Consider the following 27,256-nt stretch of genomic DNA (forward strand, 5'->3'; position numbering starts at 1 on the left):
TGGTGTTGGAAAGAGGAGAGACAGACCCATATAAGTTGTTTCAACATAAAACAATAGTCTTTTTAAAGACGGTATATAAAACAAAAGTATTTTTAAAGACTGGGAGAGAGAATTAGATTGAGTGTGAGCTATTATTAGTAGTAGCTAGGTGTATTTGTGAGAGAGTGACAGTAGATTGTTAGTTTGAGTGATAGATTGTAGTGTAGTGTACTAGTAGTTGCTGTGTGGAGAGGGTTAGACAGAGCCAGCCAGGCTGCAGGCTTAGTGTTTGACAGTGTGAGAGAGTTAGGTGATTGATTAGTTAAGTGTAGTGAAAGTTTTTTTTTTCTAAGTTCATTTTTTTTTGTTTTCTTTATTTTGTATTTGATTTATTTTTTTTATTTCACCCCCTTATTTGTTTTTTAGTTCAAGTTAGGTGTATTTATTTTAGTTTGGTTCTGCCGCTCATACCCCTTCCCCAATAAAGTTTTTGGCCCCAAAACAATGGAGCGAGAGCAGCAGCAATTTCCTACCACTCCTAAAAGGAAACGGAGTGATGGTGGTGTTGGTGGATCACGTCAAGTACGTGATCAGGTTTAGGGTGGCAGAAGCAGCAGGAAGCGTTCCACCCTGATCAGAGATGTCTTTCCTGTGTTTGCACACAGGAAAATTTTGACAGAGCATCAGGCGGACAGAGTAGTTGATTATTTCGATCAGGAACCCTCTACCCAGTGTGAGGAACTTGAAGCTAGTGGTAGCAGCACCAGTAGTGGCCAGGTTCCTCATGATCAGAACCTGACCACAGCTGCTTCTCTTGACGCGGTTGCTTCCTCCCAGTACTCTCCTCCAGAATTAAAGCACACCTATTTCAATGAGAGAGATGTGCAGAAGGATTGGGATGAGGCATTGGAGGAAACCATGGGACCAAGGTCCCAAGAAGTGGTGGGTTCTGTGGTAACAGAAATGGCCCCTGTGTTTTATTCATCCAGTAATCCATCACAACTGGGAGCTTGTGTCACCACCACCAATCAACATCACCAGTCAGCTACAGAGGTGTTTCATGGCCAGGTGGAGGGTCCAGAACAGTCACTTATGGGTTCTAGTGCTTTGGTTGAACTGTATGATGTTTTGGATGATGAGGCGGCTGATCCAACGTGGTCGCCATCTGGTGGGTTAGGCACTAGCAGGCGTGAGCAGCATGGAGAAACAGAGCAGATGGTTGGCCAGCAGCCTGCAAGTGCTTTCTCGTCTGTCAGTACCCACCAGTCCAATGCTGAGCATCGACGTGCTAGAACAGGTTGCACCACTGCTCCACGTGCATGCATGTCCCCTGCATGGAATTATTTTACTGTTCTGGAAGAGGATGAATCCAGGGCAGTCTGTCCTGTGTGTCGTAAATCGGTGAGCAGAGGCAAATCGGGTAGTGGGTTCGGCACTTCAGGGCTGATAAGCCATCTGCGCAACCACCACAGATGGGAGTTCGAATATGTAAAGAATTACAATAAGATGGGTGGAGGAAAAGCAGCAGCAACTGGCCCCTCCTCTTCTTTTTCTAGTCGTCCTCTCCCTATCCAACCTGCATCCCATTCTACTTCAAATCCCTCTGCATGCTAGGCTGGAAGAGGGCTCCAGACCTCGGCAAGCACCTTGTCATCACCCTTGTTGGTTTCCTCTGAATCCCCAGTGTTCCATCGTCAGGCCCCCTCTATGCCAGAAATGTTGCAGAGGAAACAGATGCTCTCTGCAAGTGATCCTTTTGTTGTCAAAAAGAATGCGCTCCTGGCAAGGCTATTGGGCCAACAACTGCTGCCCTACCAGTTTGTGGACTGTGCCCCCTTCTGCAGACTGATGAACAGTGTTGCTCCACAATGGCGGATCCCCAGCCGCCATTATTTTGCCAGGAATGCTATCCGTGCTCTTCACCTTCACCAGCACATTGTGGAGTGTGTCGGCCGGTCTATGGATCACGCTGTCAGTAGCAAGGTGTACTTCACTATGGATGGCTGGAGCAGCAGGCATGGGCAGGGACAGTATCTAACTTTTACTGCCCATTGGGTCACCCTCCATGGTGCTGCTGAGGAGGGTGCAAGATCTGGGGCATCTCAGCTGGTGGAACCGCCACGTGGGTTGAAGTGGAGGCCTGTTCTACTTCCCTCTGCTACCTGTTCTGTCCAAGGCCAGTCCGCCATTGCTGAGCCTCCCAGCAAGTGGTCCCGCTCCTACACTGGTCTGCAGCCCCATCGATGCCAAGCAGTGCTGAAACTCGAATCCATGGACAAGAACATGCAAACCGGACCTGTAATCCTTGCAGCCTTACAGGATCAGATTCGGCAGTGGCTTTTCCCCCGAAAACTGGAGACAGGTGTAGTGGTGTCTGATAATGGTGCCAACATGCTGGCCGCCATTTCTGAAGGTGGCTACACTCACTTACCTTGCTTGGGCCACGTCTTAAACCTTGTAGTCCAGACATTTTGACAAACTGTTGATGGGTTGAAGGACGCTGTGGCCTCAGCACAAAAAGTGTCAGCCCACATCCGTCACTCCGCAACCACCACCACAGCCTTGAAACTGCTACAGCGCCGCCATAGCCTGCCGCAGCACAGGCTTATTTCTGATTGTCCGACGCAGTGGAACTCCACCCTCCACATGCTGGAGAGGTTGTGGGAGCAGTGAATGGCGGTCAGACTATACCTGTCTCAGACATCTTCCTCCAGAAAAGGGCCACTGGACTACATTACTGGGGACCAGTGGCAGCTGATGGGACAGGTGTGTAAAGTCTTGGAGCCGTTTAAGCAGGCAACAAAATTGGTCAGTGAGGAGCACTGCAACATATCAGAAGTGCTCCCTATTGTCTTCATGCTGGACAAGGCTCTTGACAAAGTGCTCAGACAGGGGAAGGAAGCCCTACTGAACAGTGGTCAGTGAAGGGGGGGAGTGAGTGAGCATGCTCAAGTCCTGGATGAAGAGGCAGAGCTTGTGAAAGTGGAAAAGCCCATTGTCCGGTGGTGGGAAGAAGATTGTGACGATGTGGAGCTGGAGCATGACAATAGTTCTGACAGCCAGGAAGAGGTGATTAATGGCAGACATCTCTTCCCTATGGATGCGCATATGCGCCAGTGCCTACGTAAGGACCCCTGGATTAAAACTCTAAAATCAAGGCTTGACATGTGGGTGGCCACCATCTTAGATCCCCGGTGCAAGGGGAAAATGTGGCAGTTCATACCCCCCTCCCAAGCAGACCCCAGGATGAGCCACATCCGGGATGCCCTTCTTCGCTGAGTAGAAGATGTGTTTCCTGTACTTGTATCCCGGGCCCAAGCTACCAAGTCTCATCACACTCACCAAAGGTCTGGTGGTCCCACTCCCAGCAGCAGCACCAATAGCCAATCTGTGAACCTGCAGAGTATGTTGAAGGAATTTTATCAGCCAATGCTAGATACTCCTTCTAGCAGCAGCACCACCAGCGGGCAAAGTAGTCACCGCCACCAGCTGGCCCATATGGTGAATGATTACTTGGGGTCAGCCAGTGCTCCAGACAATATGGAGAATAATGATGACCCTATGGAGTATTGGACAAAACAACTGGATACCTGGCCTGAACTCGCTCAGTATGCACTGTAGGTTCTTGCATGCCCCGCCGCCAGTGTTCTTTCTGAGCGAGTATTTAGTGCTGCAGGTGGGGTGGTCATTGACCAATGGACCTGTCTGTCCACAGACAATGTGGACATACTAACGTTCATTAAATGAACGAGTCATGGATCAGTGATAATTACAAGGCCCCTCTCACTGATTCATGATGAAGATTAGACAGACTAAATTAAAATGTTGCTGTTTTTCAAGCCTAAAATGGTCTCCCTCTCAAACTCTGCTGCATATTTTTGCATTTTAAGATCATAAAAATGCAGTTTTTGCAGCTGTCCGACTTTATATTTTATCCTATCCACTACCTGTGGCTGAGTGGCTAGTACTTGCTGCTAATTGGCTTCTGCCTGCCGAAGTCTGTCTCCGTACTGCTGTGGACTGACCCCTGCCTGGTGCAGTTTCCCCTGCCAGCTGCTGACTTTGCTGGTGGACCCTTGTCTGACAAGGGACCGAACAGGGTTTTATTAACGGAGCCTGCACTGCCTCGACCACGGAGAGCTCCACCTCTGCCGGACATTGTTTATTTGTCTCAAATTTGTAATAGAAGTACAGTGGAAGGGGAACAATGCCAAATCAATTTTGCAGAATAAAGTGAGATAAAAGAATGAATAAAGGAAAGGAATGAATTCAATAATACAGTGAAATTAAAATCAAGAAAAAAAAATGAAAAGGATTTACAGTGGAAGGGGAACAATGGCAAATCAATTTTGCAGAATAAAGTGAGATAAAAGAATGAATAAAGGAAAGGAACGAATAGAATAATACAGTGAAATTAAAATCAAGAAAAAAAATGAAAAGGATGAGAGGACTATGTATGTTTTCTTTCTGTAACTACATCCACTCTCCACTACAGATTACAGCATGGAACTATCTAGCTTGCACACAGTCCTATCTTCTGTAGCTGCCTATCACTAAATCACAGAAATCCTTACAGAAAGTAGTAATAGCTAACACATAGATCAACAGTAAATAATATAAGGAAAATAACAAAAGAATGCAAGAAATGTGGATGTGTATAATGTCACTGGCTGCAGCTGTGTATGCTGCTTCTGCTCACAAAGCACAGCACACAGCACAATAACCACCCAGAAAGTGAAACCAGAGCTTGGCTGCAAGCTTTTATACTGAGGGGTGGGCTAGATTTCTATTGGTTGCTAAGGGTGTAGCAGCAACCAAAAGTTTTACCTGATTGGCCAGTCAAAATTGTAAGTGGTGATAAATGGTCTGTTTGTGAAACTATGCATACGAAGCTACGCATAATCGTAATCTATGCCTATTGTGCAAAACTACGCCTGCCCACTGAACTACGCTTAAGAACGTAATATGCGAAGTATGCGTAGTTTACGCTTAGCGGCATGTGGTTACGCGTTACTTCCCAACCGAAACTACGTGAGTGAAGCTACGCAAAATACATACAAACCACGCATAACAAACCTAGCTACGAATGGCGGCAAATGACTACGCGTATTTTACTACGCGTAGTTTTCATCATTTGAAATACAACTACGATGCGTATGCATCAACTACGACGCGTAGATTCTCATAGGCGTAGATTCTGCTCAACCCCACTCCATTTGCGTCTATCTCAGTGAAGGAAGACTGAGAGGGGCGGGAGGAGGCAGAGATCTGTGGGAGATAGACGTGAATGGAGGCAGAGCTGCAGCTGAAAGCTCTGCCTCCAACAGGAAGGAGCCCCGCAATTTGCCCCAGGATTTTGGGGGTGATTAAAGCCTCGTTTTGCCGCGGGATAGCTGCGGTTCAGCTAATACATTAGTGCTTAACAAAACTGGCTAAAAAAAAGGGTCATTTTCGGAGGCTTTAGAGTTTCTTTAAAATAACTTTTTAGCACTATGCAATTGCAAAAATTTGCAAAGGTAGCAAAAAGTAGGTGAAACGTGTATTTCTTGCTTGCTAGTGGTTTAAAAGATATTTTATTGATAAGGTGTATAAATATCATCTAGGTGAAAACTTAGGAGGAAGAGTAAATTAAATAAGCACTATTTTGTCAGGTATGATACATGATCAATTTGAAATAAACCTAAAATAAAAATACACTGATAGGAATAGGATAACAATTTTATGTATAGACTGATTTCTAAATAGGACTTTTGATTTCTGTAGATTCATTTCAGAAAACAAAGTTGTAGCTGAATTTTTACTTCTTGTTTCCTGGCACAATCACACAAGCAAAGATCCCAGGATTTGAGAGAATGTCATGGCTGTAATGAAGCATAATTTGAACTATGTGCCATGCCTAGAAATTATAGCTGGCTGCAGACTGAATTGAAGAGGTATTTTTATTTACTTATTTCATAACAGATTGCAAACTGGCTTATGTATCAGTGCTACACATAAGGTGATTTCTTTAATTAGGAAACTACAATTTAGCAGGTAAATGCATGCCACTTTTCTTTTAAACACAGTTAAAGACACTGAAAACTCAACTTCTCCTGGCTACTTTTCTGTAACACAACTGCTCTGCCACTGTTCGCCTGCATTCCCAGCATTCTTTCAATGCCAATATACAAGTCTCACATGCTGCTGTCCAGACAGAAGGGAGAAATTAAGAAAGATGAGCTTTGCCTGCATTGATTTAAGGGTTAGGAAGAGAGAGTGAGAAGCAGAATACACACTCATGTCTAAAAACAGTAAACAAAATAATATGCATGACAAACCACTTACGCTGCTGATAAGAGATGTTTCTTTTATGTTTCAGCTGCAAATTGACCCAATGTAAGTTCAATTTTTTCTCACTCCTAATTGTCGGCACCCTTATTATTATTATTTATTGTATTTATAAAGCACTAACATATTACGGAGCACTGGACATCATTTATGGTTACAGACAATATTTAGGGTGACATACAGCAATGAGACTATACAGGAATACATGCAAACCAGATCACACAGCACAGTGTGAGTACAGGAAATGCTTAGTCACTGGATGAGTGCATGAAGATTAGACAAGTTGAGTTCACTCAGATCCATAGGATGGGTGTATGTTGATGGAGGTCCGTGATCAGGGATCAGGCAGTAGGAGACAAAAGGAGGAGAACCCCCTGATGAAGGCTTACAATCTAAAGAAAAAGGTAGGGATACAAAAGGTAGGGGATCAGAGTTCAGCGTTAAGCTGCGGGTTTAGAGCACCAGTGAGGGGGGTGGGGGTAGGCCAGTGTAAAAAGGTGTGTTTTGAGGGCCTTCTTAAAGATGTTGAAGGTTGGTGCGGCCTTAATGGGGGAAGGTAGGAAGTTCCAGAGTTGAAACAGCTCTAGAGAAGTGGTCTGAAGGTGGTAGGTAGTGGTATATATATACTGTATGTATGTATATATATACTGTATGTATGCATGTATATATATATATATATATATATATATATATATATATATATATATACATATATACATATATATATATATATATATATACATATATACATATACATATATATATATATATATATATATATATATATATATATATATATATATATATATATATATAATTACATAAGAAATACATAAATAGTTGCCTTAGGGACTGAACTTTTTAATAGCTACGTGAAGAGGGTATATAACCGTGATTTTTTTTAATTTGCGGGCTTATAATTAGTGGTGGACTATAAAATATTGGCACCATACATTGTACTAGGGAAATATTTTGAATGTTGCAATAACTGAGACAAATGTGCAAATAAAATGTGTGGGTTTTATGCACAGTAAAATGTTTTATTTAAACACTATAATGGCTGAAAACTGAGAAATAATGATTTTTTCCCATTTTTTCTCATTATTCCCATTAAAATGTGTTTAGAATAAAATAATCCTTAGCATAAGGTACCTCCCAAAGAAAGACGAATTGGTGGCGAAAAAAACTAGATATAGATCAGAACGTTGTGATTAGTTGTGATTAAGTTATTGGCGAAAGAATGGGAGGAGTGCTGACGGGTGAAAATTGCTCTGGTCCTAAAGGGGTAAAAACCCTCAGTGGTCAAGTGGTTAAGCTTGCAGATAATAGGCACAACAGGTTTACTTTCTAATTGACTCATGGGCAGTGTTTTGACTGGAGTACATCCAATCCTGGTGATTGCAGTTAGAGCAACTATAGTAATTTATCTTTGCAATGTTATGGATAAACAGTAAATAATATGTTGCTCCATGACAGCATGTTGAAAGAAAGTTGCTGAGAACTGCACCATACTATTTATAACACAGGCTCTCTTGATACAGATTCTATTTAAGTGTATATACTAATTTAGTAACCTGTTTTGAATTGTCTCTACTTTTTAATGTCCCTCTGAAATTTGTTTTCCAGGCCATGCTTCAAGTGTGGTCAAAGAACAATCTGTAATGCACATTGTATGTATAGTGGGGCTACTTTGAATTTTCTAGATGTCAAGTGCAAAATTGCTGTATTGTTGGGGTCTGTTTTTAAATTAACTCTTAAATACTAGGTCTTCTTTTTTTCACCACTAAAAGTTTAATCTTTATGGTATTTTTCATTATCATTGGCAATTAATTCTAGACAAAACTTTCATAACTATTGCTTTTCAAATTCAGAAGGAAAGAAAAGACCCACCCCAAGGGAAATAATTGTTGACTTCTTCCAAACAGACTGTAAAAATCAAAAGTTAATGTACTGATTATTTGCCAACTGGCCACCGATATCCTGACTCGGAATTACATTTCTTAGCAAAACTCTATAAAAGTTACTACGTGTTGTAAAGGAAGCAAGTGAGAGAGAAAAGACTCTTGCCAACATTTCTGACGCATTGTGAAGGTTACCGACCTCAAGCTCCCACTTCTTATAAAATCTGCTCCTTGTCTGGTAAAATTAATAAGATGTAAATGTGAAGGGTGGAAGTGTTAAAAACTGGCTAATTAGGAACATGAAGGAGAAGAGACAAGTCCAAAATACAAGCTTTGGATCTTTTATAAAGATAAAGGTTAAACCCTGTGTTATTTTCAAATATTCTTCACAAGACACAGATGTAGACAACATTATTAGTCCCATTAGTGCAGTTCTTAGGTCAAATAAATACAGGTGGTAGAACATTACAATAAAATGTAGTTATGTTTACTCTGTTAGAAACCATAAACTGCTATGTTAAGAGTATGATTGTTATAAGGTATAACTGAGTTAAACCACTGATCATAGTTTTTATGTCATATTTTTAAATGTGCAAAATAATGTAAATAATACTGGAGGCTTAGATATTTACACAAGACTGAAGTGGATGATGTTACTTCAGTTTAGAGAGTAGAGTTAATTGGTAAGGAGGGTGCTTTTAATATTCAGATTTAAGTAATTAGTTCCATTGTGCAACATTATTTCCTGTTATAACCAAGATCCTGCATCCAATATGTAGAAAAGTTAATTTCCGTCTCATTACATAATGTGAACCCAGACTTACTTCTACCTAGTATATCAATATTTTAGTTATGACTATAATCTTTCTAGTCACCATACCACTTTCTATAAACCAATTTAAATTTCTTTCATATACTACTTACCATAGTGTTTGCAAAGACTGTCCAAGTAGTTAAATATATAGGATTCTGATATAGACAGAAATATCAATAACATAAATTAACCACGTTGTACATATTCATACATATTTTTTGCTTATGGACTAGAACAGGTTTGGCGTTTTAGCTATATCCCTATTTATTAGCAATAACTTTATCACTACTTAAGTGACATATACATTATTTTTTGAGGATCAACTTGACTTTCTTCAGGTTCTTTTCCTCCCAGTACTTCTGAAAATACAAAAGGGGAAATTGAGAGCCCGCAATAGTGTAATATGCTATGATCTGACCGGTGTGAAATGCTTTTCATTAAATTATACTCACAAAGGTGGATTACTGCTAAGGTAATCGCTGTATAGGCTGGTGGGGAGTTTAGACCACTTGGAATAAGAAATTACTCTCTGTAGATAGGAAAAAAGAGGTAACACCCCTCCATCAAGGGTGGAAGATCAATACAGATAATGGTGAAACAGAGTTGCCATGAAGGATAATATACACTTAAAAACAATTTAAAAATGGGAGGTTGTGGTGGACTTACCTCCCAATTGATGAAAAACTTTATTGTACACTCCACAACAGGAGTAGGAGGACTACTAGATCACCAGTGCAAGCTATAAGATAAGGGGAAGGGGTTATCATTAGACTACCAAGGAGAGCTGTAAGGGAAAGGGGGGCACTAGACCACAAGGGAATACAATAAGTTAGAAACTGAACCACTATATCTGCAAAAAAAAGTACATAATGTAGAAAAATGTCAGGGGTCGAGTTTTTTCAGAGGGTGGACGTTGTCCACCCTGGCATGTGTGGAGGGGAGCAGCGCAGAGAAGGAGAGCTGTGGGGACAGCGGGGAAGGGGGGATGTCTCCCCCCTCCTTCCCTTACCTTGGGGCTCCCCCTCCCTCGCTCTCCCCTCCAGAACTAAGTCTTGTGCGGTGTTTGGCAGTGGGCCGAACTTACCTCCAATACGCATAATCTGGCAGCGGTTCCCCAAAATACAAGCGCCGGAAGTTCTGGTGCCGCTGCTCTGGACCAGACTAGACTAGTGGCAAATTCATTAGACCATCCCGCGCCTGCAACGAGACAGAGGTAAGTTCTGCCCGCTGCCAGCCAACCGCACAACACTTAGTTCTGGAGGGGAGAGCGAGGAAGGGGGAGCCCCAAGGTGAGGGAAGAAGGGGTAGAAGTCCCCCCTTCCCCAATCCCCACTGCTGATCCCACAGCTCTCCTCTGCGCTGGTCCCTGCCTGCTGGGGGACACCTGGCTACCTATTCTGGGGACATATACCCCTGCCTACATATACCCCTGCCTACATATACTGGGAAAATATACCCCTGACTATATATACTGGGGACATATACCCCTGGCTATATATACTGGGGACATATACCCCTGACTACATACGCTGGGGACATATACCGCTGCCTACATATACTGGGGACATATACCCCTGCCTACATATACTGGGGACAGCTATACACCTGGCTACATACACTGGCGACTACTATACACCTGGCTACTTATGGAACATATACGCCTGGCCACCTATTCTATGGACATAAATACACATGGCTACCTATGGGACCTGGCCACCTTCTCTGGGAACATCTATACACCTGGCTACCTATTCTGGGGACATTATACACCTGGCTACCTATTCTGGGGACAACTATACTCATGGCTTCTTATACTGGGGACACCTATAGACCTGGCTACCTATGCTGGGGGTACCTATTTTGGGGGAACTGCTGTCAGATTATCTGCATTTTTGGGGAGCTGCTGTTAACAGATTAAGGGCTTGATTCACAAAGCCGTGCAAACTGTTTAGCACGGGTGTGCTAAACAGTTAGCACGTGAAGTGCCGTTCGCGGACTTTTGCGCGCACAAAGTGTCACGATTCGCGTGATTGTGGCACTTAGTGCGCGCAAAAGTCCGCGAACGGCACTTCACGTGCTAACTGTTTAGCACACCCGTGCTAAACAGTTAACACGACTTTGTGAATCAAGCCCTAAGTGTATTTTGGGGAACCGCTGCCAGATTATGTATATGTTAGGGGAACGGCTGCTGCCAGATTACGCATATTTTGGGGAACTGCTGCCAGATTGTGTATGTTTGGGGGACCACTGCTGCCAGATTACACGTATTTTGGGTGTAACGTGTATTTTGGGTGATCCGCTGCCGGGTTTCGCATATTTTGGGGAACTGCTTCCAGATTATGTGTATGTTGGGGAAACTGCTGCTGCCACATTGTCTATTTTGGGGGAACCACTGCCATATTATCTGTTTTTTGTAAGAATTTCTACCAGATTACGTGTCTTTTTGGTGAAATGCTGTCAGATTACATTTATTTTTGTGGGATACACTACGGCAAAGCTCAAACTTCCCCGGCGGACCTTTTACATCACTGCTAAGGTCATGTATATTTGGCCCCACCCATGCCCATGCCCATGTTATGCTTGACCACGCCCATTTTTGGCACGCCACGCTACGCGAAGCGCAGGGGTTTTCCGGGTGAGTCCACTCACCTCTTTTTCTAGGTCTAGACCCCTGAAAAATGTGCTTATATTTCAAAATCGAATATCATCACTATACATAGTAGCAGCAACATAATTATATTTTATAATAAATAGGATAAATAGCCAAATGTAATTTATGTTTTTTCTTTACAGTAACACTTTTTGTTAGAATAATGCGTGAAATTCGCGTGAGATTTTTTTTTTATCCCCTGCTTTTCTTTTTACAATGTGAAATAAATTGAAATAATTCGGGGGGGGGGGGGGAGTATAATGGCAAAACAGAGGCACCAAGAAGAATAATTTACAAAAAAGAACAGATTAAAAATCTGAGGCAGTGGTGGATTTACCTCCTAATTGATTACTCAAATTGTCTGATTCAAGTAAAAAATGTAATTGTACTCTCCACAATACAATTTGTTTTGCAGGTGTGACACCCTTCATCAGGCAGTATAAAGAAGTAACTGGGAGGCATAAAAACAATAAGGTAAGAGATAGTTTTAAACACGATATGCAATATTGATACATAACAATTGATAGAACCATAAAAGGGAACAATTACCATAGGTACATACAATACAAGTATCCAACACATTTAAAACATAACATTGTATAAATAATATGAGTGATTTTTGTACCCTGTATAGCATATGTAATTGATTTTATTTGCAATTGCACATATCCATTTTATATTGGATATCTCCATTATACACTCATATTATATAATGCTTTGTCTTAAAGAGACTACATTATGAATTATATTTTATTTTTGTTTTTATTCCCCTATTATTCTCTATATTTTACACTACTCCAACTATAAACCTACTGTATCAGATAAAATGCTCCAGACCGTAAGACCATAAGCAGTGGAGTTCCTATCATTGGGCACAGGGGGCGTGGCACACCGGGTGATGAACAGGCACCCCCCGGCTCCACTCCCCCCCCCCCGGCTCCAACAGTGAGGAGCAGGAAGGAGGGGAAGCAGCGCTAGAAGGAGGGGCAGCGGGACAGCGGCGTGGAGAGGGGCCAAACCCCCCCCTCCCTCACCTGGGTCCCCGCCTTCTGCTCAGTCCCCCTCCAGAATACCGGCGTCAAGAAGGCTCAGCAGGCGCAGCGGGTTCTGGCCCCCTCCCGCCGCTGTCCACGCTGCCACTCCTTCCAGCGCTGCTTCCCCTCCTTCCTGATGCAGCTATACTGCCTAGACTGGGGGCAACTATGCTAGCTACACTGGGGGGCAGCTATACTAGCTACACTGGGGGCAACTATGCTAGCTATACTGGGGGCAGCTATACTAGCTACACTGGGGGCAACTATGCTGCTAGCTACTCTGGTGGCATTTATGCTATCTACACTGAGGGCAACTATGCTAGCTACACTGGGGGCAACTATGCTAGCTACACTGGGGGGCAGCTATACTAGCTACACTGGGGGCAACTATGCTGCTAGCTACACTGGTGGCATTTATGCTATCTACACTGAGGGCAACTATGCTAGCTACACTGGGGGCAACTATGCTAGCTACACTGGGGGCAGCTATACTAGCTACACTGGGGGCAACTATGCTAGCTACACTGGGGGCAACTATGCTAGTTACACTGGGGGCAACTATGCTAGCTACACTGGAGGAAGCTATACTAGCTACACCGGGGACAGCTATACTAGCTACACTGGAGGCAGCTATACTAGCTACACTGGGGGCAACTATCCTAGCTACACTGGGGGCAACTATGCTAGCTACACTGGGGCAGCTATACTAGCTACACTGGGGGCAGCTATACTAGCTACACTGGGGACAGCTATACTAGCTACACTGGAGGCAGCTATACTAGCTACACTGGGGGCAACTATGCTAGCTACACGGGGGGCAACTATGCTAGCTACACTGGGGGCAGCTATACTAGCTACACTGGGGGCAACTATGCTGCTAGCTACACTGGGGGCAACTATACTACCTACACTGGGGGCATCTATGCTAGCTACACTGGGGGCATCTATGCTAGCTACACTGGGGGCATCTATGCTAGCTACACTGGGGGCATCTATGCTAGCTACACTGGGGGCAACTATGCTAGCTACACTGGGGTAACTATGCTAGCTACACTGGGGGAAGCTATACTATCTATACTGGGGCAACTATACTAGCTACACTGGGGGCAACTATACTATCTATACTGGGGCAACTATGTTAGAGATACGATGGGCACCTATAATAGCTACCTATACTGGGGCCATTATACTGTGGACAACAGGCTACAAGAGTACTGTGGCATAGATGGCATTGTTCTCCGGTGGTTCAACTCCTTCCTGGCTGGCAGAACACAAAGGGTAGCCTTAGGGCCCTTCCTCTCCAACCCTGTACCACTAAAATACGGTGTACCTCAGGGCGCAATATTATCCCCTTTACTGTTCACCATATACATGCTGCCACTTGGAGAAATCCTACAAAAACATGGCCTGACATATCATTGCTATGCTGATGACACCCAGCTATATTTGTCATTCAAACCTGACGTCACAGACCCTACTCCACAAACAAACGCATGCTTAGCTGAGCTTCAGGAGTGGATGAATAATAATTGGCTAAAACTTAATGCTGACAAAACTGAGGTTCTTGTTATCGAGGGCCAGGGCTCAACAGCAAAGCAGCCCAAGTCTCAACCAACACCGCTAAGGATAGGGAGCTCAGACCTGAACAACTCAGACTGTGTGCAACATTCCTTCTTTCACCTAAGGAATATTGCAAGGATTAAACACCTAATTCCTTCAGAGGATCTTCCAACCCTAGTTCATGCCTTCGTCACATCAAGGTTAGACTACTGCAACGTCCTCTACACAGGCCTGCATAAGAAAGACTTACGCCGCCTGCAATTAGTACAGAATGCTGCTGCAAGGCTGTTAATGAGCCAACCCCACCATTGCCACATAACACCAACCCTGAGCTCACTCCACTGGCTACCGATAAAATGGAGAACTCTGTTTAAGATTGGCTTACTGACATTCAAATCATTGCACAATCTGGGCCTTGGATACCTGAAGGACTTGTTGAAACTACATCACACCCCCCACAATCTTAGATGAAAAGGATGTAACACCTTGGTCACCCCCAGAGTCAACCTCAAAACCTTTGGAGACAGAGCCTTTTGTCATGCTGCCCCTACACTTTGGAACTCCCTGCCACACCCAATCAGGACAGCTCCATCCCTGGAAGCATTTAAGTCTAAACTGAAAACCTACCTCTTTAGTCTGGCATTCATGAACATCTGACTATCTCCTCTGTAACACAACTCAGCCTGCAACCCCGTATTAATCTGAGACACAGCTATGCGCTTTGAGTCCTAAGGGAGAAAAGCGCTTTACAAATGTTATTGTATTGTATTATTGTATTGTATAACTATATTACCTATACTGGGAGCAACTATAATAGCTACCTATACTGCGGGCAACTATACTAGCTATCTATACTGTGGGCAACTTAATTACACCTATACGTGGCATTACCTGCCCTGGCATAGTTCGCCGCACTCATCCCTTTCCTTTCCATTTTTTATTTTTATTTTTCGGGGGGGGGGGGGGGGGGGTCTTATAATACCCAGCACCGGGTGTCAAATGCCCTAGGTACGCCACTGACCATAAGCATCTTTAACCTCCTGAGCGTTACTCCGCTCAGGAGGTTTTGCAGCCTCAGAATCCCCCGTATGATTTTTGTTTGACCCATTCATAATTGATGTTTATTTTTATTGGCTATCACTATCAATTCGGTGTGGGTTCTCTATTGGAGATAGTTTTTGAAAAATGTTTCTCTCCCTCTATACATAGACCTAGTAAGGATTAAGCTGTGGATAAACACGATTATATGATAAAAACCAAGATGAAATTTCACTATATTTGTATACAATACACTTTCGGAGTTTGTTTGCTCTTTCCTTTTATCCATTTATGTGCAATTATCTAGTTGGGTCTGGGAGTGATTACTTGGACCCGCCCCCTTTTCCACAGTCTGTACTCTATAAATTTGGTGCCAGCCGCCTGAACTCTTGATCCCCTGATGATGCAATATTGCGAAACCAATTGGGAAGGAGACAGGCGTCACCTTCTTTCTTTTATATGTTCAAATGGCTGATGATCAGCACACATGCACAAACTTTTATTGGGGTTCCCATGGTCTGTGCCCCGTATATAAGCCTTATTCCTTTTATCCTTCTATGTATGGTTGTTTTAAAGTGTTACACTTAGAGCTACAACGATTCTCTTTTTGCATTCATACCCCGTATCTTGGTTTGGAACCTTCTGAATGAGGGATTGGATAGCCTTTGGACCTTTACACATGCTGAACTGGGTTTTGGATTGATGAATGCGATATATACAACCTTATAACGTGGGCTGTTGGCAGCTGGTAAGCCCCTTTTCATCTTTTGGTGATGGAGACCACAAGAATGTACAACAGCCTAATTACCACCATGGCGAAGCTTCAATAGACTGTATTTTGCATTATTTGATGTACTGTGATCTGTGCTGATTTTCATAAATATAAAAGGCAGGCAGCATCAGGCATTGGACTCACTCGTGTGCCTGCAGTAATTAGAGAAGGGAGAGCTGCTGCAGAGAGAGCTATAGGGAAAGGTTAGTTAGGCTCTTGTAGGCTTGTTAGCTTGTTCCTTGCTGATTCTTATTGCTAAGAAAGCACCCCTCAACAGCTCTTTTGAGAGCTAATCTTGTTCTTGTGATCTATTTTTTTTTTGTGTGTGTGTGTGGCCCACTTGCATTATATACAGCCCTGTCAGTCAGTAGCAGCTGGCCTTTGGCCCCTTGGTGGTAATTGCTACTGAGCCACTGTCAGGCCCAGCAAATTCAGTGACTACCTGTGTGTGTGACAGGCAGCTGCACATTTGTAATCCCAATCACTGTACCTGTTCACTGTTCAGTGCACCCACCTACCTACGTGAGCGCACACAGTGTCACTGTGCCTGTCCGGTAACTATGTGTGTGTGACAGCTGCACATTTGTAATATCCACCACTGCATAATTGTTCACAGTACCTGTGTGACCACACGCTGTGTAATATACCACTCCGAGCATACCTGTTAACTGCACCTGTGTGACAGCTGCACATTGTATTGTAATACCATTTACTGCATACCTTTCACTGCACCTGTGTGACTGCACATTGTATTAGTCAAGTCAGTGCATACCTTTCACTTCATCCCGCCCGAAATGGACAAAACAGGTAGAGGCAGGGGCAGACCCAGAGGCAGGCCACCCAGCAGGTCTGTTCGAGGTCGTGCTGACGTGATTTTGTGCGGCCCTGGCCCAAAGTACAGTGCTCAGGAGAAGGCACGTCCCATTAACTCCCAACATTGTCAGCACGTGGTTGACAAGTTAACACAAAACACCTCATCTTCCGCAGCCACCAGCGCTACTACAAGCACCACATCCGCTGCATTTAGCACTTGACAGGAGTTATTTGGTGGGGAAATCACTGATGCACAGCCATTATTGTTACAACAAGATGAAGGCGCTAAGCAAGTTACACCACCTCATATGTCTGAGTTAGGTGACACTATGGACGTAACATGTAAGAAGGAGGATGATGATGAAGTACCTGCTGTTGGTGCAGTTTATGAGGTGTCTGAGGCAAGCAAAGCTGGGGAGGATGATTATGAAAATTTTGAAGATACGGATCCTAAGAGACAAGATGACCAAGGGGACAGTTCCGAGGGGGAGCCAGAGAGGAATAGGAGGAGAAGAGTTGCTGAAAGAAGCAGGGGGAGCTCGTCATCAGAAACAGATGGTGGCAGTGTCCGGCGCCATGTATCGGCACCTATGGACAGCCAGCCAACATGCCCTTCAACGTCAGCTGCTGAGGCCACCATAGTGCCCACACCTCAGGGGGCTCAGCGGTTTGGAAATGTTTTAGTATGTCTGCTGTAAATCAGAGCAATGCCATCTGTTGCATCTGCCAACTGCCATCTGCCTCCAAAAATTGAGCCGTGGAAAGGCCAACACCCACGTAGGGAAAAGTGCCTTATGAAGGCATATGCAGAAAAGGCACAAACTGCAATGGGAAGAGCACCAGAAGAAAAGCAGCACACAAAAGCAAAGCCACCCTCCTTCTCCTCTTCCTCCTTCAGGTGCATCATCTTCACCCGCTTTCTCCCTTGCACCTTCACAGCCACCCTCCTCCACTCCGCCTCTCACCTTGATCGGTTCCTGCTCCTCTGCCCACAGCAGCAGCCAGGTGTCCATGAGGGAAATCTTTGAGTGGAAGAATCCAATGTCTGCCAGTCACCCCCTTGCCCGGCGTTTGACAGCTGGCTTGGCGGAACTGTTAGCTTGCCAGCTGTTACCATACCAGCTGGAGGACTCTGAGGCCTTCAGTAAATTTGTGGTCATTGGGACACCGCAGTGAAAGATACCAGGCCGCAATTATTTCTCTAGAAAAAATACCCAAACGGTACCATGAAGTTGAGAGGCAAGTGGTGTCATCTCTGGCACACATCGTTGGGTCAAGGGTCCACCTGACCATGGATGCCTGGTCTGCCAATCACGGTCAGGGCCGCTACATTACTTACACAGCCCATTGGGTCAACCTGGTGACCGCTGGCATGCAGGGACTACATGGCTGTGCAGCAGAACTTGTGACACCTCCACGGCTTGCAGGCAGGTCTGCTGCCACCTCCTCTCCTCCTGCTACATCCTCTTTGTTGTCGTCCTCCTTCTCCTCCTTGGCTGAGTGGCAGTTCAACTCTACTGGTGCTGCGATCTCCTCTCCAGCTATACAGCCCCAGCTCCCCAGGGCCTATGCTGCATGCCAGGTACGACGGTGTCACGCCATCTTAGACATGTCTTGCCTCAAAGCAGAGAGTCACACTGGAGCAGCTCTCCTGGCTGCTCTTAACAAACAGGTGGATCAGTGGCTGACCCCGCACCAACTGGACATCGGCAATGTAGTGTGTGACAATGGCAGCAATCTAATTTCAGTTCTGAATTTTGGAAAGTTGACACATGTTCCCTGCATGGCACATGTGCTGAATCTTATTATTCCAAGATTTGTGTCTAAGTTCCCAGGCTTAGAGGATGTCCTGAAGCAGGCCAGGAAGTTGTGTGGGCATTTCAGGCCATCTTAAACGGTCATGGCACGCTTCGCCGACATTCAGCGGAGAAACAACTTGCCGGTGAAACGCTTGATTTGCGATAGCCTGACTCGCTGGAATTTCGACCCTGGTTATGTTCGGCCGCCTGCTACAACAGGAGAAAGCCGTCACCCAGTATCTCTACAACTACAGTAGAAGGACACAGTCTGGGGAGATGGGGATGTTCTGGCCGAAGTACTGGAGTCTCATGCGAAATGCCTGCAGGCTCGTGCGGCCGTTTGAGGAGGTGACAAAAATGGTGAGTCGCAGTGAAGGCGCCATCAGCAATTTTATCCCGTATGCTTTTTCCCTGGAGATTGCCATGTGTAGAGTGATGGATCAAGCCGTGGACAAGTGTGAACAGGAACAGGAACAGGAGGAAGAGTTGTGGGATCAATTCTCATCAGAACTAGATGTTTCCTAAACACCTGCGGCAGCACTGAGGGGGGAGGAGGAGGAAGAGTCGTGTGGGGAAGATGAGGAAGGTGTTCTTTTGGAGGAGGAGGCGACAGAAGAACAACCGCAGCAGGCGTCACAGGGGGCTTGTGCTGCTCAACGTTCCCATGGTATTGTTTGTGGCTGGGGGAAGGAGGAGAACTTACCTGACATCACTGAGGAAGAGGGAGAGTAGATGGATAATATGTCTGGATCCCAATTTGTGCAGATGGCGTCTTTCATGCTGTCCAGCCTGTTGAGGGACCCCTGTATAAAAAAATTTAAGGGGAATGAGCTGTACTGGGTGGCCATGCTACTAGACCCTCGGTATAGGCACAAAGTGGCGGAGATGTTTCCAACTCACCTGAAGGCAGAAAGGATGCAACACATGCAGAACAAGCTGGCAACTATGCTTTACAGTGCATTTAAGGGTGATGTCACAGCACAACGGAGTAAAGGTACCATTGCCAGTAATCCTCCTCCCATGTCCACGCAGGCAAGGACAGGGTGCTCCAGCGATCTCATGGTGATGTCGGACATTCGTTAGTCCAAAGCCTCACCTTAGCTCTTCCGGATCCACCCTCCACCAACGCCTGGATCGGCAGGTAGCCGACTACCTGGCCTTAAGTGTGAATGTAGACACTGTGAGCAGCGATGAACCCTTGGACTACTGGCTTGACCTGTGGCCAGAGCTGTCACAATTTGCCATCCAACTTCTGTCTTGCCCTGCCTCAAGCGTCCTGTCAGAAAGGACCTTCAGTGCAGCTGGAGGCATTATCACTGAAAAGAGAAGTCGCCTAAGTCACAAAAGTGTTCAGTACCTCACCTTTATCAAAATGAATGAGGCATGGATCCCGGAGGGCTACTGCCCGCCCGAAGACTAAGTCAGTCCCCACACACAGCATCTCTGCCTGCACGCTGTGTGACTGAATGGCTGCCTGCCCCAAGACTAAGTCGCTCCCCACACAGCATCTCTGCCTGCAAGCCCCTTGTGTCTCGGGAGGGGGGCACCCAAGATAATACGTTTGTTGCTTCATTGTGGACAGACCAAATTCGATCAGCTGGACAGTCACTGTTGTTCTGTCATTGAGCTACCTCAGCCCGATCATATGGGCTGGAAAGTCGCCAACACCTGCACTCTCGTCATGGTGCGCACCAGTCCAGCACGGCCGTCACTACACAAAAAGCTGTTTGCAGTCACTGCATACCTTTCACTGCATCTGTGACTGCACATTGCATTATACCTGTCAGTCAGTGCATACCTTTCACTTGAATGTATGGATGACAGACTTGCCCTCCATAACAGATTGTCGTTAAAGGATTTAAAGTTGATTCGTCTCATATACAGCAGGGCCTTGAAAGTCCTCCTGTATTGTTATTTTGTGTCACTACCTCGGGACTAGTATGCCATGCCTGCTGCCTTCATTGGATGTGTGGTGGTAGCCATATCTCAGGCTCAAATTCCGGACCGGGATCGAACCCTGATTCCCCTGCCATTACCCACGGTCACCATGGTAAGGAGAAAGTACCATCGAAGGCTTCACACAGTTGAATGAATGGCAGACTTGCCCTCTATAACAGATTTGTGTTACAGGTACTGAACAGCCAGCAGAAAAAGTAATTTAAAAAAAGAGATGTAAGCTTTAACTATGGTAGAGAAAGAACCATCGAAAGTTGATAAGGCAGTCAGACATTACCTGACATCACTGAGTGAGGAAGAGCAATCTCGCCATGGTGCGCAGTATTCCAGCACGGCCGTCACTACACAAACAGCTGTGTGCAGTGCGTTACACAGTGAGTTTGGCCTGTCATTGTGAAGCAGTACACTAATTACACTCCCTGATTGATGTATACACATACAAGATGTTTTAAAGCACTTTAGGCAAACAATTTAGCATGCAATGTGATTTCTGCCCTTAAAACTCTGCTTTGTGTCAAATCCAGATTTTTCCCTGGGTCTTTTGGCATGTATCCCACTCTGTCATGCAAAAACTCAGATGTTAGACCCCTTCAAACATCTTTTCCATCACTTTTGTGGCCAGCATAAATGTTTCCAGTTTTAAAAGTTCGTCTCCCCATTGAAGTCAATTGCGGTTTGCGAAAGTTTGCACGTTCCCGAACTTTTGCGGAGGTTCGCATTTGCGGTTTGCGAACATCTTCTTTAGTGCTGTACATAGTACATTAAATGTAATGTTAATATTGATAAATGTAAGCTCACGCACCTTGGAAGTGACAATGATAGAGGCCCATATGAAATATATGGCATAGAGCTGTGAACAAAGGACTTGGAAACACAGGTTCATATTAGATTAAGCAACCATGTTCAATGTCAAGCAGCAGCAGCTAAAGCAGATACAATTCTGGAATGCATAAAACAGGAAATAAAGTCATTGGATTGTAGTTGTAACACCTGAAGCTATGGCGGCTGCGGATATGCAGGCTATACCCACAGCCACTGCAAAAGGTATTGTTGGGGGAAGGAGAGGAGGACAGACAATCATCAATAATTGACAACTCGTCTGCTGTTGCAAATACACTCGTGTTAGCGCTCAGACCTAGTAAGGTTCCTGTTGATGATAGATGTATATGCAGTGTTTGCAATATACATCTATCTATAGTTAGTTATTATTACATTGTATTTTGATAACCTGTGCATGATTCTGGCTACTCTCTGACCTTGTTATTTCTATACGATTCTGTATCTCTGCCTTTCTGACTTAGTTGCTGAACCTCTGCCTGATATTAACTACTCTCTTACCTGCCGATTTGGTACTATCTCTGCCTGCCTGTTATCGAACCTAGCCTGCCTGACTACTCTACTCACCAGTGGGCCCTAGCCACTGGTGAGGTGCTCTTAGCTATTAGAACCTACCAGCCCCTCTGGTGAGGTTACGACCTATTTATATAGCTCTAGTGACTGATCGTATCTTGTCAGCCCCTCTGGCAAGTTCTAGTTAAACTATTCAGTCATTTGTGCTGTTAGTACCTTACCAGCTCCTGTGGTAAGGTTTAACCAAACTTCTTTATTCTCTCATTGTTAGTACTTTGCCAGCTCCTCTGGTAGAGACCTATTGTTACTTGTGTTGATAGACCCTCCAGCTCCTCTGGAGAAGTCTATACTGTTGCACCAAACACCACACCTTACTCACTGCTAGCTATACTGGTATTGTTGGTGATATTGCAGATCACCACATAATCAAGTATAGCGTCTGTATTATTGGTGATTCTGCAGATCACAAATAATCAGACGTCTGAGTTGCAGCATCCTATCGTTACAGAACAGCAGACCAGAAATAATATGGAGACACTGTGCAATCGGGTGGATCTGCTGGCTACCAATGTTAATGAACTCATTAAAATGGTTAACATGCAGCAGACCCAGATTGACCAGCTAATTCAAACAGTTAACCGTTTGAAAGGCCCTAATGCACAAGTGCCCTCCCCTCATGTCATAGAACCCAGGGTGCCCCCTCCTGAAAAATTCTCGGGGCATCCCTCTGATTTTCGAAATGTCAAACACAGGTGTTTATCTTATTTTGAACTACGGCCAGTATCGTCAGGTACAGAACGCCAGAGAATTACATTAATTAAGACGTTATTATCTGGTGATTCGCAGTCCTGGGCCTATAGTCTCCCTCAGGAGAATGAGGCTCTGGCCTCAGTTGACACTCTTTTTAAGGCAATGGCAGTTATATACAATGATCCCGATTTAGCCATAACGTCAGAAAGGAAATTGAAGACACACAGGCAGGGGCATAATCCTGTTGAAACTTATGCAGCTGAGTTTAGGAGATGGGCAGTCTCAGCCAGATGGGGGCAGTACGCACTCTTAGATTGTTTTTTGTCAGGGTTATCTGATGCAGTTGCCGACTTGATGTTGGGGCACCCCGAACCAAAATCTTTGGATGAAGCCATCTCACTGGCTGTCAAAATTGATCGGCGAGTTCTCTATCAGAGGCAAGCTCAAAGTAAAGTACCAGGGAGATATGCTTCCGGTACCTTTTCTGCTTCAGTGTCTTCCTCTCCACCTCGTGATGAGCCAATGCAGATTGGGCAAACCAAGCTCACAGAGGTCGAGAAAAACAGGAGACGCAATAAAAAATTATGTCTTTATTGCGCTGAAAAAGGGCATATAGTGGCTGCTTGTCCCAAGAAGGCGGAAAACTCTATCGCCTAGGAGTAGTTGGAGGTACTACCCTAGGCGATCCAGGCTTACCTCTAAGCAATAAACGTTTATTACTCCCGTGCTCTATCACCTGGAGGGAGCAGGTTCCATCCACTCAGGCGTTTATAGACTCGGGTTTGACTGTAAATGTCATGGCTTATGATTTTGCTGTCAAATTTGGGTTTCCTTTAACTCTTGTGGGACGTCAGGTACAGATTACTGCAGTGGATGACTCCCCATTACCAATTAAACAGTCCATCACCCAGACTCCTGTGTTGTTGTGTCAGTTAGGAGTCATGCATAAGGAACAAATACAGTTTCTGGTACTCAAAATGTCCACCTCCACCGTCATTCTGGGTATGCCGTGGCTTAAAAAACATTCTCCTTGGATTGACTGGAGTTCCAGACAGTTGTTGAGCAGGTCCCCATATTGTCATCATCATTGTCTGGAGAATGTTACTTTAGCCGCTACTGAAATTCAAGTGGAGGAGACTTCTGAGTCATCCTCTGAACCCCCTGAGATAGATTCCTGGGTGGATTGGGTACCTACGTTAAGCCCATTCCAACAGGGCGTCCCTGAAGGGAAACCAGATGGGTTTCTATTCATTCCATTGCAGTTCAGATTTAAAATTCTTCATGCATTCCATACCCATAAAAATGCTGGTCATCCAGGGATAGCTCGCACAGAGGAGTTGTTAGACCATTGCGTCTGGTGGCCTTCCATAGTGTCAGATTGTAAGGAATTTGTCAATAATTGCTCCGTTTGTGCCAGGAGTAAGTCGTCTAGACGGGCTCCTGTGGGTACCTTACAGTCACTTCCAGTGCCTGAGTAGCCCTGGACCCATGTGTCCATGGACTTTGTGGGCGAACTGCCTAGATCAGAGGGTAAAACAGTCATATGGGTGGTAGTCGATAGGTTCAGTAAGATGGCCCACTTTATTCACTTGGACGGACTCCCCACTGCACAAGAGTTGGCAGGGCTCTTCATCCGTCACATTTTCAGACTGCATGGAATTCCGGAAAATGTGGTGTCAGATAGGGGAGTCCAGTTCGTGTCCAGGTTTTGGAAGGCCTTCTGTCATCATATGGGAATGAATCTATCGTTTTCCTCCGGCTACCACCCACAGACTAACGGGCAGACTGAAAGGGTCAACCAATCTTTGGAGTAGTGTTGGGCGAACACCTGGATGTTCGGGTTCGGGAAAGTTCGCCGAACATGGCCGCGATGTTCGGCATGTTCGGGCCGAACCCCGAACTCCCCGAACATCCCGCTTTTGGGGGCCCTATGGGGTCGCAGGCATAAGGGGGGAGCATGCCCCGATCGCGGGGGGGTCGGAAATTCCCCCCACCCCCTCCGCTAGCGCTCCCCCCTCTGCCCGCTTCCCCATACAAAAGTTTAATGAAGTAAAACAGTACCGGTCTGGTGGTAGTAGGTGGCTGGCAGTGGGCGGCACTGTTTAGTGAGTGACTGAGGAGGAGGAGTCCGGAGAGTGACGCGTTGAGGGAGGCCGGGCAGCGGGCGGTTCAGCAGTAGTACGGTACTACTGCTGAACCGCCCGCTGCCCGGCCTCCCTCAACGGTCACTCTCCGGACTCCTCCTCCTCAGTCACTCACTAAACAGTGCCGCCCACTGCCAGCCACCCACTACCACCAGACCGGTACTGTTTTACTTCATTAAACTTTTGTATGGGGTAGCGGGCAGAGGGGGGAGCGCTAGCGGAGGGGGTGGGGGGAATTTCCGACCCCCCCCGCGATTGGGGCATGCTCCCCCCTTATGCCTGCGACCCCATAGGGGGGCAGTATTCGGCCGAACAGGGCACTGTTCGGCCGAACAGGGGCCCTGTTCGGCCCTGTTCGCGGCCATTTAGTAGTTCGGGGCGAACCCGAACTTAAAAGGCCGAACACCATTAGGTGTTCGGCCGAACTCGAACATCACCCGAACAGGGTGATGTTCTGCAGAACCCGAACAGTGGCGAACACTGTTCGCCCAACACTACTTTGGAGCAGTTCCTTAGATGTTACGTGGCCGATGCTCAGATGAATTGGGTCAAATTCTTGCCTTTTGCAGAATTTGCTCATAATACTTTGAAATGTGCCTCCTCGGGATTCTCCCCTTTTCAAGTGGTAACGGAGAAATGACCGAACTTCTCTCCTCTGCCGGTGGTGTCATCACCTTTCCCAGCCTTGGAGGAGTGGCAAGGGACATTAAAGGAGATCTGGGGAAAAGTCAAAGAGAATTTGAAAAAGGCTTTTTCTACCCAGAAAAAACAGGCGGATAGGAAACGTTTTGTGGAGTGGAATTTTCTCCCAGGAGATTTAGTGTGGGTTTCTACTCGACACTTGGCCCTAACGCAACCCTCTGCTAAATTGGGTCCCAAATTCATAGGGCCATACCCTGTGTCCAAAAGGGTCAACAATGTTACCTATGTTGTCTCGCTCCCACCCAGCTTCAGGGGTGGTAGAACGTTTCATGTATCCCTCTTGAAACCTGCTGTGCATGTGGATTCCTCTCCCCCCCCCCCCCCCCCCTGTGGTGATTGATGGAGAAGCAGAGTACGAGATAGAGCAGATCTTGGATTCTCGGGTGGTGTGTAACTCCATAGAGTACCTAGTCCATTGGAGAGGGTATTGTGCAGAGGAGAGATCTTGGGTACCACAGAAGAACTCGGAGGAGTTTCATAGGTTGCATCCTGATAGGCCAGGTGGATCGTGTTCGGAGTCCACGCGTAGAGGGGGGGGTACTGTAACACCTGAAGCTATGGCGGCTGCGGATATGCAGGCTATACCCACAGCCACCTTTGTTCCCTGATCACAGGCCTTAACCGTCCCGGCAGTGTCCAGCACGCCGGGAATGGCATTGTCTCTTGCTCATAGGGTCTCTGTATCACGCGGGCAGAGACAGGACCTTTATGTTGGAAGAAGGCGCGTCAGCTGACCTGCCAGTCAGCTGACGTCAGGAGTGACTCGCGCCGCTCGGATTGACTGATTGCTAAGGGGCGTGGCACTGGGCTCTCCTCGGCTTTTTAAGCCTTCACAGATCATTGGCAACTCGTCTGCTGTTGCGAATACACTCGTGTTAGCGCTCAGACCTAGTGAGGTTCCTGTTGATGATAGATGTATATGCAGTGTTTGCAATATACATCTATCTATAGTTAGTTATTATTACATTGTATTCTGATAACCTGTGTATGATTCTGGCTACTCTCTGACCTTGCTATTTCTATACGATTCTGTATCTCTGCCTTTCTGACTTAGTTGCTGAACCTCTGCCTGATATTAACTACTCACTTGCCTGCCGATTTGGTACTATCTCTGCCTGCCTGTTATCGAACCTAGCCTATCTGACTACTCTACTCACCAGTGGGCCCTAGCCACTGGTGAGGTGCTCTTAGCTATTAGAACCTACCAGCCCCTCTGGTGAGGTTACGACCTATTTATATAGCTGTAGTGACTGATAGTATCTTGCCAGCCCCTCTGGCAAGGTCTAGTTAAACTATTCAGTCATTTGAACTGTTAGTACCTTACCAGCTCCTCTGGTAAGGTTTAGCCAAACTTCTTTATTCTCTCATTGTTAGTACTTTGCCAGCTCCTCTAGTAAAGACCTATTGTTACTTGTGTTGATAGACCCTCCAGCTCCTCTGGAGAAGTGTATACTGTTGCACCAAACACCACACCTTACTCACTGCTAGCTATACTGGTATTGTTGGTGATATTGCAGATCACCACATAATCAGGTATAGCGTCTGTATTATTGGTGATTCTGCAGATCACAAATAATCAGACGTCTGAGTTGCAGCATCCTATCGTTACAGAACAGCAGACCAGAAATAATATGGAGACACTGTGCAATCGGGTGGATCTGCTGGCT

At 45.6% G+C, this 27,256-nt stretch overlaps 1 long non-coding RNA gene across 1 annotated transcript in view; it reads left to right on the forward strand.

Annotated features, from left to right (window-relative positions):
• LOC137517531 (uncharacterized) overlaps nucleotides 1-27,256 on the forward strand; it is a 98,515-nt gene that overhangs the window by 64,678 nt on the left and 6,581 nt on the right. Inside the window, exon 2 of the long non-coding RNA XR_011020558.1 lies at nucleotides 12,087-12,145. This is a non-coding gene — a long non-coding RNA (uncharacterized lncRNA). The remainder of the gene's footprint in view (nucleotides 1-12,086; nucleotides 12,146-27,256) is intronic.

Source organism: Hyperolius riggenbachi, chromosome 5 (genome assembly GCF_040937935.1).
Source record: "Hyperolius riggenbachi isolate aHypRig1 chromosome 5, aHypRig1.pri, whole genome shotgun sequence".
Taxonomy (NCBI): Eukaryota; Metazoa; Chordata; class Amphibia; order Anura; family Hyperoliidae; genus Hyperolius; species Hyperolius riggenbachi.